The sequence below is a fragment of the Balearica regulorum genome, chromosome 5 (genome assembly GCF_011004875.1).
Source record: "Balearica regulorum gibbericeps isolate bBalReg1 chromosome 5, bBalReg1.pri, whole genome shotgun sequence".
NCBI lineage: Eukaryota > Metazoa > Chordata > Aves > Gruiformes > Gruidae > Balearica > Balearica regulorum.
The window spans coordinates 68,063,927-68,077,548 of record NC_046188.1 but is presented as its reverse complement, the minus strand read 5'-3'; positions in this window follow the sequence as shown (position 1 = coordinate 68,077,548).

Below are 13,622 nucleotides of genomic sequence, written 5' to 3'. Positions count from 1 at the left end.
GGCTGATTAAGTCCTCTACTCGAATCAAGTAAATGGGGGAGCAGGGGGAGAAAAATGAACCGAGACTGTTATTTTGGGTTTACTACCATAGCCACTTGCTTGGTGAGTCGTGTAGGTGACATGTACTGTATTTCGCAGACAAGGTAATGACACTAAACAAACCGAGCGGGCTCAGGCTTTCGAGTCTGAAACAAGCTGGTTCTATAATGCTGACATCTAGTGGAATTTGATGGACGTAGTCTCAGAGCAATATAAGATCTTTTAAAATATGTATTTATTTTAAACGGTTGTCATTCTTTCTACAAGAAGTCATTTTAGCAAATTTTTTTATTAGTGTAAGTTGGCCTGAATATTTAAGTCAGAGAAAAAAAAAAAAAGGCTGACCGTATAATTACAGGAATTATACACTGAATGAGAAACCTTTAAAGAACTGTAACGTGTTTTCTAGTTTGTATGTGGTTACGTTTTACCAATTTCATGTTCTGAATGTTAGCATCTCCATATGATCCTTCATCTGCATCAAGCATGTTTTTTAATGAGAATACAGGTTTTTTTTGTCTCCAGTGCTGCAAATCTTGGACTGTTTTGAACAATTTCAAACATTGCAATCTGATGAACAGCAGATATTTCAGATCCGGACTGCAAAAGAGTGCAAGGTATTTAGGTTAGGAATGAGTTTGGCATAGCTCCGTGGGTTATTTCCCAGATGTACTTGCAGAACTGAAGTCTGGTTTCTCAAGTAAAATGTAAGTTTTTTTTCCTCAGGACTAAGGCTAGAAGGAATACGTGCACGCGTGTGTGAGTTCTTGTATGCTTTTAATGTAAAGGTTTTCGGACAGCATTAGAAATCAATGTACACCTAGGACACCAGTGTTGCATGTGCTTAAAAATGTATTGGAATAAATGTCACAGTGTACCTTTTTGCTTTGAAAAATCTGAAGAGAATACAATATACAGAAATCTCAAAATGTAATTCATGTTTTAATGGGTTATTTTCCACTGATATTTTTGCATTATCTAATTGTCTCTAATCTCCTAGCTTCCTTACATACTTAAAAGCAATTTAAAGCAATTTCTTGTAACTTCAGAAAACAAAACAAAAAAGCCTTGGAATAGCTGAAACTGAGGTCTGGGGGAGAGGAGGTCACCTCTCAGCTGCACAGCCGTCTGACACCTTTGAGTCATGTTCCTTAAGGCTGGTCTTCTTCAAAGCAAATCCCGAGGGAAGCCTTGCCTCGTTACCATGACGTAAAGGATTCACAGCTCCCTACACGGGCGCTCTGTTGTCCATCAGGAATTTTTGAGACCTGCCAAGCCTGGTACTTACTCCTCACCGAACCAGCCCCCTAGAAAACAGTTAGTGAGGAACCCTTGTGCCCATGTCATTCATTTCTTACTTGGGTTTTGACCTTGCTGGTGCACCTTGAGGTCTTGTTTGAAGCTGATACCAGACCTTTTAAGATGTGCAGTGGTGGAGTCAAGGTGAGAGCTCTAAACCTCTCATTAGAGAACAGAGGGAAAGGTGGCTGAAACACTACTTGAAGTGTCATTTACTTTTGAGTCCACGCGCAGTGTTGAAAAAATGAACAAAAATAACTTCTTTTATATCTGAACATCATCAAATTGAAGCTCATTGTCCAATTGTGCACAAAATAATGCAATTAGAATTTTATTTTTTACTTCAAGCCATGCTGTGTCCCCTATTCTCCTTTTGCTCTGTCTCAGCAACTTTCTTTCTTTACAAAGCAGCAAATGTTTTTTTTTTTTACACGTGCAACATTCTGTCGGTTTATTTAATTCACCTGTAAGATTTCTAGGGACCCAGTAACGATGACATGCTGTACATCTCACCTGAGGTTATTTGAAATCTTTAACAATGCTAATTTCCTGCAGTACAGAGAAGAGCTGAAACAAGGGTAGGCGACGTCCGGAAGATACTTTGCAATTTTTAGAAAAGAAATTTCTTTTCAGAGCCAAATTCTTCACATGCTATATGTATGCAAAGCAGATCATTTACACACCTTGCCTTTTAATCTGCCATTTGCACATGTCCTCACTCAAACGGGTGTTCTCAGATCGCCTCAGTACTGTTAGGGAATAGTCACTAATTTGAGACCTGATACCGTATTAACTCTTTGTGCTGATGACAAGGCTGGTTTATTTGCAAGGAAGATCAATATAGCTTATTATACACTTGAAAGACCAGAGCAATGGAAACAGGGAAAATTTGTTTGTACAAAATGCACCGAGCGGGGGGGGGGGGGGATAAAATCTCGCCATGAATCCATGGGACTAATCTGTTGGAGGTGACAGAATGGAAGAGAAAACTTTGTCTTGATAAAGACACGCACAATATAGAGCCATGAAAAAAGGCATTTTTTTTTTTTCCAAGAAGAAATAAGGACCTATTCATATGAGTGGGCTGAAGGGCGTTCACAGGAGCTCATCTGCAACGGGTACAATCGGGATAGATGTGGGAACCAGCTGCTGGCGAGATAACTGCGAGTGGGGGCTTACAGCAGGTTTTAAAATGACTCGGTCTATTTAACCAAGCAAAGAGAAGGCTGAAATGAGATGTCTGCTTTTCCCACTCACATGAGTGGGTGAACAGCCAGGAAAGGGATTTTAACTGAAAGGAACGGCGGTGCTAGAAGAACATGTTACCAATTGGCGATGAACAAATTCAGACTGGAAACTGGGAGAAAGTCCTCACTGTGAGAAGAGCGGGGCTGCGGTGCAGACTCCTACAAGGACTAGCATGGGAGTTGATGACCCCAGGCACTGAAAGCTGATAAATTTAGGAGAAGTCCCGTGTTTATTTCTCACGACGTGCAGTTTACCCCGGGGCACCTTCTTGCAAACTGTTCTGCCGAAGCCACGGGCTGGGATGGGAAAAAGAGGCTGGTGGGAGCCCGGCCAACCCCGGGACAAGCCCCCTTAGTTGGGAAGGTGGATGGAGGCTCCAAACCAGTGTTTCACTCCGGACTCAGGCATTCTGCGCGATGAGGGGTGGCACCTTCCACGTGAAGCCCTTATTTTGTAGGATTTCAACTCGTTTGGCCCAGCGTGGCACAGGGGAGGCTGCAAGGGCTCACAGGACGAGTCTCATCCCTTGGAGAGCGGGGTGGGACACGGGGGACCTGCAACTGGAAGCCCAGCTGTCATAGATCGCTCCACCTGCTACAGAAGGTGATTCTATACTTTACATTAAAAAAAATAATAATTAGATTAATACCGAAGCACTAGCTGAAGCACTGGAGCAGAGAAACAAAGCCTAAGATACGCATCTAAGAGATGAAAAACCTAACGCTAGGCTAGACTAACTCAGACTAATGCAAGGCTGCAGCCTAGGCGCCACCTCTCAAACAACGTAGCGCATCCGCTTATTAGCATAAAATTAGGTGTTTGAGCTGCAACTCATTAGGGATTAAAGTCAAGATTATGCAACTTGGGGACTAAGCATCTAGCCCTGATGTTGCTGTTGGTAATTGCAGTACCAGTTATTCCTCACCTTCAGGTTTTGTTTTCATGGGTTTTTTTCGGTTTGTTGTTTTGTTTTTTTTTTTTAAAGAAATAAATAAAACACCTGAAGACCATTGGGTTGGTGTTGACATCATTCACACCCTGTTCTGAGAGTTTTTATGTGTATCACATCACAGCTGACATCATATCATAGATCTCTGTAAAAAAATAAAAGCCAGGAAAGCAAACACCAGGTTCTGTATGACCTGACTTGACTTAAAGAGAAACAAATTCAAGTTATTCTTGACGGATTTTGCTAGATGGCTCTGTGGACACGACTCCATTCTCACACGTCCCTCTGTAACAGGGTGGCCTCACATCATCAGGACAGACTAAGGGTGCACTAACCCCCTCACCAAGGTAAGGGGACCCCCAGGAGCCTGCGCCCAAGCATTGGGGTGCATCGGCGCAGTTGCACCCACATAGACACGGCACCTTGATGCACCGCGCTCCTTTATTATGTTAATGCACCTGAGCAAGCCAGTCTCTTCTGGAGACAAATTTCGTCTTAGGTGGAAGTTACTGAAATTCAAAGTGATGGACATCACCAGGCATCAGGTGAGGTCTGATCCACCATGAGCCTGATCCTCCACCACCTTTACCGAGAACATAATTCATGACAACCAAAGGCACCTGACCACCATTGAGAGGCATCCCAGCCTCCTCCCCTGGTTATTGACTGTTTATTGCCTGGTCATGTGGTTTAGCTATGGGGCTTATAAAAGAGAAGGACCAGGAGGTAGGATGGTTCTCACTTCTCCCTCAGGAAGAGGGGGGGTCAGAGCTCTGGGGCTGGAAGGCTCAGCCTTTCCTTGCACTGTTTAAAGGTAAGGATTTTTAATTTCAGCTTATTTTACTTGAATACTTTTGTTTTTCTTCTTCTCCTCCTTCTCCAAACTGTTTGGTGCTAGATCATGTCATCCTCCTTCAGCTTAGAATAGAAATTGGCAGGGCAAATACTGGGGTTGGGTTTTTAGTTTAGCCTGTATGCAAGGATAGCAGAAAGCATTTTCTATAAAGCTTAAAAGCTTAATTTTTAGCAAATTATATTGATTTTCTTATTTTTTCCTACCATTAAATTACATATGAAGGAAACTTTCTAACCAGAGGATGTTCTATCAGATAAGAAAAATCCTGTCTAGCTAGCTACAGTAACAAATCCCATGAGGGACTGGTTTCAGAGATTTGAAAGGCAAAACCAATGTTCAGAAACCAAGATGTGATTGTGGATGACTCACTGTCCCCTAAAGGGTGACAGAGTAACCTATTAATAAGGATATCAGTGTTGCTATCCAGCTGGATAGTGACAATATTTCATTATCTTTGCTCACTTAGAAAGCACGGGTTTAATCTAATTATTTGAGACTCTTGGGTTTATTATGAGTAAGTTTTATCTGTGAACTATAAATGGTGGCTCAAAGAAAACCTCCCACAGAAATAAACCCAACTCATTCTGGTTTATTTGGGTTTTAAGTCCAAGAACTATTGAACGGTTGGGGTTGTAACACCGCCTTATGCAAAGCAAAGAGAAAAACCAGCCCTGTCAGTAGTCCTGGTGCTGCTCAGAGAAGCTGTGCTGGGTAATTTGGGTTGGGAAGGCTGGCAGGACACCACACGACTGAGATGAGGCAAGTGCTGGCTTGTTTGGTGACATTTCCCTTCAGTGGGTTAAGAGTGATGGTGCATCAAGACTATCTGGAGATCTGAGTACCGTTTTTGGAAGCACTGGAATGCACGTGTCACCTCGGACAGCATTTACAGGGGCGAGCAAAGCTGTAGGCAGGTGGCTGACAGTTGCTTACATTAATGAAAAGTGGAAACACTTAAAAAAGGAAAACCATCCTGTCACTACCTGGTCAGCTATTGCTATTTTTACTCAGGGCAGTTTCCTGACTGATCTCTTGTTCTTCCTGGATAGGTGATATTCCTTATTTTTTCTAGTGCTTTCTACTTCACATTAAATATTTTTCCATGATTGCTTCCCAACAAAATTTTTAAAAAAATAAATATTTCATCTGCCTAAGTGAATTCTTCTGGACACAGATAAAAACGATTTTATATTTAGAAAAAGCATATGTATTCTAGGTGGTAAGATGCAGTAGAATGGTATTACCAGCAGATTATCTGATTTATTAAATAAAAACCCACAACCCCATGCAGCTCCATGCATTATTAGCTAATTGTAATAATGCATATAAGTGACTAGAGAGCTCTCCTGAGCCGAGCTAACCTGGCTGTGTACGCCCTGAGTAAGTTACACCACAGCTACAGAGCTAAAGCCTGAGCACACAGTCCCTCCTCCCGCCTTTCTGCCCAACGTGTACAGAGGAAACAGGGGAACGGCACTGAGGAGCAGGAGAAAAGGATGGCAGCTGTGGGGAGAGAAATGCTACACGCGTAGTAGATGTTGTGTAGAGTGATGGGTCAAGGAGCTGTAGCCAAGCTCTGTTAGGTGTAAACCCCTGCTGCTGCTTTTTTCATCAGTGCGCATTACTGAAATCCTAATTTCAATTATGATTTGTCTTTTTTAATTACTACCTAGGCTAGTAGGTACTGCTCCAACCTATATTTTGGTTATCTTAATTTAGTAAGGGTTGGATATTTGTACGGTCGTATACACCTAACTATTAAATTCAGAGACAAATGTTAGGATAACAATGTCTGTGCAACAGGGCTAATAAAGGGCAGGATTTAATCAACTGTTTCTAATATGTTTAGAGAGTCCTTCAATATAAATAGCATTTTCTTTATAATATGGATACATACAACTTCAAACAGATCCAAGTTCAAATGCTCTTACATTGTAGTTTTCAGTTGGAGAAGCCAAAGGCCAAAGCTAACATCTAAAGTTTGTAGAAGGAAAAGGTTATTCAAGTGCAAACTAGCAGTAATGCAATTTTAAAAGCAGTGGACTCGGGTAGAACAAGCTCACTGGAGAATTTGTTTCTAGATTGCAATGAAAATAAAGCCCAATATTTAGTAAAGAAAGGCTGTATTCGAGTTCTTATATTGCTACATTAAGAAAGATTTTGATTGCCTTTATTTTTATCAGTGCTTTGTTGACTACATCAAGGTCTCTTGCACTGTTGGGCAAACACAAGGGAGGCAGAGCCCTAAGACTTAGTTAATGAGGATCTCTTCTAGCTGGCATAAATAGATGAATTCAGGGTAAGATGATACATGCAGTAGTTTATATCTTACCACAGTAACAGCACTCTCTGTGCCTGGGAATAATAATCTTGAACTCAAGCATAAAGCTACTAATGATTATTAGGCTGGGATGTGTGCAGGCCAATGTCCAGGGCTGTTTGACACAGATGGACTCGCGTGTTTGGCTAATGGCAATGTTAATAATCATGTTAGAAGTAATACAAATGTAAATGGGTACATAATAATCTAGGACCATGTGGGTTAAATGAACATACATTGCTGAAGAAAACTAGTAAGCGGGTGAGCCAGGGCGTGGAATGGCACGCTTAAGGAGAAGATGGCCAACAGACCTGAGAAATGACACCTGGGGACACAACTACTCTCCTGCTGTTTGTCAGTATGGCAGGAAAGGGAACACGGGCTGATCTTGCATATAAAAGTGCTTACCTTTGGTTAGTAAGACAGGGTAACTTGGCTCTTCTTGGTTTCTACTGTGAAATGTGAGAGCTCTGGTGATGGTTGTTGAGAGGATGAACCCACCCATGAAGTGAAGAGCTGCTCCTTGGCTCTGGCCCTGGCACTTAGCAGCTCCCTTTTTCCCAAAGCTTCAGCAAACGGCGATTCCTGTCTGAGATTCAACAAAAAACCTAATGTGATTTTAAGAATGTCTTTGTACTTCTGCTGACCTACCTGAAGTTTAGTCTGTCCTATGCTTTGCTTTCAAAGAAAGGTCACTAATTGCTAGTGCTAGGCATGTGCACTGTAGGCTTTACTCCAGAAAAAATGCTGTGGACCTTCCTTAGAAAATCAACATGACATCGCTTTTACTTACGGCAAATACTTGTAGATCTAAATATGATCCAAAACATTCTCTAACAGAGATATTGACTACAAGATTGGCTGAAAGTGCTTATGAAAAAATCTATTTGAACAGTCGCAGGTGGAATTGGCTCGCCTGACTTTTCTCCTGCAGTGAGATTAGCTGGCAATGGCCCACCCATCCTAAAATAAGGACATCTCTAGGTGTTACAGTGCTACCCAGGGATTTGGAACTAGCCCCCTGCTAGCTGCCAGCACTGTTGGTCAAAATCATACTTGCATCGTGGTCTTATCTTGCCAAGGAAGGACACCACAGTGCAGCCACAGCCAGGAGTTCACGGGAAGGATGGCAATGCTCTGGACAGCGTGTGCTGGGCAAACAAAGCTCAAGTGTTAAACCACTCTCACCATGGCTCCCCTTCACTTCACCAAAAGTAGGAGATAGATGCGAAACTATCAGATACCGCAAGAGGAAACCAGCATGAGGACTGCATTTATGCACTGGAGCTTTCTTCACATCACAGCGTGAAAACTGGGAGGACAAGTGGCAGAAGAAATGCAGTTTAAAGCAGTCACCCAAACAGCTGTAACAACATCTGCATTTACCGGGAGCATTTTCAATACAAAAATGCCCCATGTGAGCAGATGCAACTGAGCATCTGGAGAAAGCCCAGCTGCGTGAAGAAGGAAACGGGTCAGACAAGTTAGTGAATGCTGCCCTTTGAGTGAAGTGCCTGGCTGCAGCAGCAATGCCAGGAGCTGAGCTGGCGACTCCCTGACAGCCGAGGAGGGCCGGCCTAACTGTCCGGGCACGGCTTGTGGTTACGGCACGTGCTTACGCAGGGGCAGGCGTAGCACCCGCAGCGGCAGCCAGACGAGGTGATGTCATGCTGGGGAAATGGGGGAGGCAACCAAAGAGCAGGGTGGTGCCACACACAACCTCACTGGCAGAAATGTGACATCGGAGGACATCAGGCACATGGGAGCAGGCAGCACCTACACCAAAAAGATAAGCCTCAGTGTGACAAGTTTACCCTAAGGCACACAAAATTGCTTTTGAGCAAAGTTTTATGCGTGGTCCATGATCTATGTTTTCCAAGTTTGACCATCTGAAGGCTGTTAACACAAGAAACCGTTCTGTGAGTGTAGCAAATGCTGCCTGTACTCTCATAAAATAAGGAAGCATTGCCCCAAGTTATGAAATTTGAAGGGGAAGGACAGCACCATCCTGCTCTTCACAGCACAGTAGCTCCGATGCCACTGAATGAGCCAGCAGCTGTGGAGTAATTTGTTCATGCAGTAATCCACGCTGAACTTGAACACTAATCAATTACTCCATAGGGCTATAAAATCACCATGGACTCCTTTTAGGCTAGTATCATCCTGTGAGCTTAAGATTTTGAGCATTAATTCACTAAAGGATGTAACTTTGTAAAATTTTTCGGCACAGAGGGATGATGAGGGCACGGGGTGGATGCTGGCATCGTACTTGCTCCTGCCTTGGTGCCTCCAGTGTGAGCTCCGATGCCTGACTGCGTCCTGGCCTGGTCTTGAATCACTGGTGCTATTGAAGCAAAATATTTCTTTATCCAGTTAAAAAGTTTTAATAATTATGCAATGATAGCTTTACTAGGCTCAAAACAGTGAGGGAAATTACTATTCATATAAACTATAAAGCTTTTAACTTGACATTTTCACAACTACTCTGACCAAAGGTAATATTTAGTCTCTTTGGCCTCGTTGCCACAATGAGCAAGAAAGCAAATTGCATAATTTCTCTAAAGCTTTTGTAGGCATAGGTCTTACAAACCTTTTAAAAGAAAACCAAGTAAATAAGATTCTCAGCAGTGCCCCAGGTCCTGGCTTGGTGGTAGCCTGAAATTTAGTCTTCATTTAGGTCTCCTTCTCCTGCAGTGGAGCTTGCAGTCTAGAAAATTCATGAGCCTTGTTTAGCTTTTAATTTTCAGTATCTCTGACATCTTGTATTTTTGCTGTATGCTGCATTGCCTCAAACATCTAGAACCCAAAGTCTGGAGTTCAACACTGAACACACTGACCCGGGAAGTCGTGTGAGCCTGATTCTGAGGGTCATCTTTGTTTTCATGGTGGGAATTCTTGCTGGAAGTTTATAGTTGGCCAAAAGGGGTGTAGCCAGCCCCTGGGCTTTGAGCTGAGCAGAAAGCACGAGGTTGGAGGAGGACAAGGACACCAAAAGCCACCCTTTGGCTCTGACTGAGATTTGGCCATCCTCCTTCTCTTGCGGAAACAAAAGAGGTGAAGGCATCTAACGGTTCAGCTGTGTGATTGTCTGCCTTACGGAGCCTGTATGGACCAGATGGGCACCGTGCCTCATCTGAAGGCTACCAAGCTGGTATTTTGAACTCTGAAGTGCCACCGTCTCTCTCTTGTTAGTAAGTGTATAGATCAGGCTGGCTGTTCACACAGCAGCCATCCAAGGCAAGACGGGATCGTCAGCTCCCGCTCCCTGCGGGCAGAGCCCCCACTGCTCATTTTCAGTGGGCTCAGCTAATGGAAACAGCTGAAATGGCGAGATTATTTTTTTTGGCTGCTTAAATTAATTTAACAGTTACTGTTATTTTTCCTGGCCTCCAAATGGCCATTAAACTCTGGCTTTGGCAAGCTGTACTAGGCCACCACGCACCTCTTTAAGGTTCCCTTGCTGCCTGCAAGGCACTTTCTAGGCAGCCGAAGATGCATCGCCCCTTTTCTGTCAGAGCTTTCCAGATTCTGGGACAAATGTGTCAAGGAAAGCTATTTTAATCAATTCAAATTTTCTTTTTGGAAGCCATCCAAGGCAGTACTCTGTATGCTTAGCATTGCACAGTTGAGATCGATTTTTTTGTTCTTTTCCTCTTTCCATGGACTAATATATCAATTTCCCTCTCGCCATCTAACTTTATAGCAATGTCTGTAAATCACGGTAGAAGTGGTGTGCTCAACGCGAGGAGAATGAGGAAGCTTCTTCATATTTAGTAAAAAATTAAGCACCATGTCTTTAGCATCCTGTCAATAATTAGATATGGACAAGCATGCAATAACATGCCTACATTATTGCAGCCTGAATCTTGAAGGCTCCCCGTCCCTGTGTAGTATAGAAAGCCTGCAGCAAGGTGAACGTTAACTACATGAGATGGCAGAAGTTCTTGAACTTCATACCACAAGGAACTGACTTGCTGGCTGGGCATTAACCATCTGTGGGTTGCACTTTGAAAGCTCCTTATAGGCTGAAGTCTTGCAGGAAAACATAGGTGGCTCTAAGTCTGCATTTGCAAAAACACTCATCTAAAAGTAGGTGCTTCAGATAAGCATCCTTGGTAACTACTATTTGCTCTACTTGACAGAAAAGGGACTTAATATGCTGAGACGATTGTGATGGTTGACCTTCCAGGTTGAGGAAAAACCCAGAGGACACACAGATATGAAATTTTGCTGGTACACATTTTATCTAAGCCAAACCACCTCTTCAGAGGAACTTCCCTGTGCTTCATTTTATAATTTCCCCTGCCTCCTCCTCACCTTCCTTGGTTACAAGCAAAAAAAAAAGTAGGTTGATTCTTGCAATTGGAAATCTAGTCAAAATTAACAAGTTGGTGGTGGCCCATTGCATATGAAAACCTAGCAAAACACTCCACAGCTTCAAGGTTTTATATAAAATAAATTGGATGAAGGTGCATTCTTCACCATCCTCTTAAGCCTGCCATCTGTGCAGACTAAAAATAAAGCAGCAGCTTAAGGAGAGGTTTGATAAAATGCACCCAAGAAATGCATTGGTAAAGCTCTGCCAGGCTCTGAAATTGCCTTTGAGATGCTAACCCTGCACGCTGCAGAGGGGCTCTCCAGCGCTCTCATTATTCAGCCAGCCTCTACATGACCTGCTTGATGGGTAGGGTAATTCCATCATCGTCAGAGATGCTGCATGGTGATGTCATGTTAGCCAAGAGCTCTTCTTCCATGAAAGCAAAGTTGCTGCCAAACTGGCAGGAAAGGCAGAGCAACCTGAGACAATTTATTCAGTGAGTACAAAGGCAATTAGCTACCTACAGTTAATGTGAGAAGATGCTCAGGCACAACGTGGGACTCATACACGCACACAGGGAAATACTGTCAGTTTGTACGACATGAAACTTTCCATCTACTCCATCAACAGCCACTACTGCCCTGCCACGGGGGATTTAATGCAGCTGCAGCTTCTGTCACACCAACGCGGGACAGTCCAGGGTATCTTTTCAAACTGTCCTTCTCGTGTTGTAGCTAGCAATTATTACAGAAATAGGCAAACAATATTAGAAAATACTAGAAAATATTTATATAAAAATGCTTTGAGGGTTCTTACTATGTGCTTAATTATAATTAATTTGGAAGAATGATACTCATAAGTGTAAAATCATCAATTGATTAGACAGTGAATAAAATCGGTGGTGCTGCTGCCTTCTGTCAGCTGAAGCCCCAGCACGCTTCGGAGCGACAACAGGATTGCATTAAGAAGCAACATGATCAATTCAGGGTGCCAGGAAAGTAAATGGCTCACCCCAAGTGAATCAGTAAGACATCCATTAACAGAAATTAATGGGCTTGCTCGCATTAGTTACCCACGCGGAGGGCTGAGCCAGTCCTGATGGTAAATGCAGATAGTTTGGTGTGTTTTTTTTTTTTTTTTCCAGCAGCAAGTATTTCAGATAACTTGAGCAATTACTGCTGATGAATAAGAGTGATCTTAAAACTTCAAGATTTGAATACATCTAATCTCATAGTAGCAATAGTACCAGTCATAACACCGTTACCTAAATATACTTGACAAGATATTAAATCAATCTAGTATAGAACATCCTGCCACACTGTGAGAGTGAGATTGGTAGTTCAAATCAGAGATGAAACTTTCTCCATTAGGTGAGACAATCCATGAATAACCTCCCCAGCCTTAATACCTGTAACACTGCTGATAGTGTCACCTAATTTGTTCTTCCAGTAACTCAAGCCCTCCCCATCTTACTCGGACACAGGAGATGGACACAGGACGGCGGTGTTTTCCCCACGATGCTGTGTATGGAGGTTACCCATGAGGTCACGCACAGTGCTGTTTCCTCTCTCCCTCCCTAGCTCTCCTCTTGCCAGGCAGGGAGTCAGGGCAACCTCCTCAGGGCTCATTTTCCTTGCAGCAGCAGCCCCCCCCCCCAGCCCCAAACCTTCACCCCAAACACCATCAAAAAGCCCTGGCACAGCAGCCACCCTTCGCACTGCACCGTCCTCCCTGCCCACGCTCCAGCCCCATCCTGCCATGGTGGAGCCCCCTCAATGCCCACACCAGCCCCCTCAAAGCTTTAATAACCCCACCCTCCACCCCTCTAGTGCAGAAAGCCTACCTGTAGGTGCACGTTTTCTTCTCCAGTCGTGTGGTTTTACTTACCTGCTAACACAACAGTGCTCACTCACCGTTTTAGGACTTGTGGCAGTGAGCTCTGAAGCTTTGGATTTCCTGTTAATATAGTAGCATTAAAGAATAATTAGAAAAACGATGTTATGATTTTCTTTCTTAGCATTTCCAGCAATGCCTCATCAAGTATCAGATTCTTGCAAAAGTTCAGGATCAGAAACTATAAGATATGGACTTGCTTAGACAGGAGCAAAGCTTTGGGAAGCACCTGAACTAAGGGTCTGTCACAAACAAGAGCAGAACAGCTTTAGAGTGATGTAAAAGCATATTTGACCATAACTGATGGCTGTGTTTTCAAGAGTGCTCAGTGTCCTGCAGCCATCGGTATTCCCAAAAGCCAGGAGCCACAACTCTTCCCACCAAAAAACCACAGCTCACTGGTATTTTTAGCAGAAGTAACAGGCACATAAAGACAAAACAGATCTTGATGATAAGATGTTTAAAAAAATTTTTTTTAAAAGCATCTCTTCTCCAAGTTCACTCAAAGTCTACTTTGGATTTAAATATTTCCACATGGGAGTAGGAGTAAAAGACAAAGCACGTGGGTTTCTGAGGAAGGGAAGTACGTGGAAGGCAGCAGCAACCTAGAAGAATGTAGGTGCCCTTCACGACAGCACCCAGCATCATGCAGCAGCTCTCCGTAGGAAGCATGATTCGTTGTCTGCAAGCTGGTCCCAGA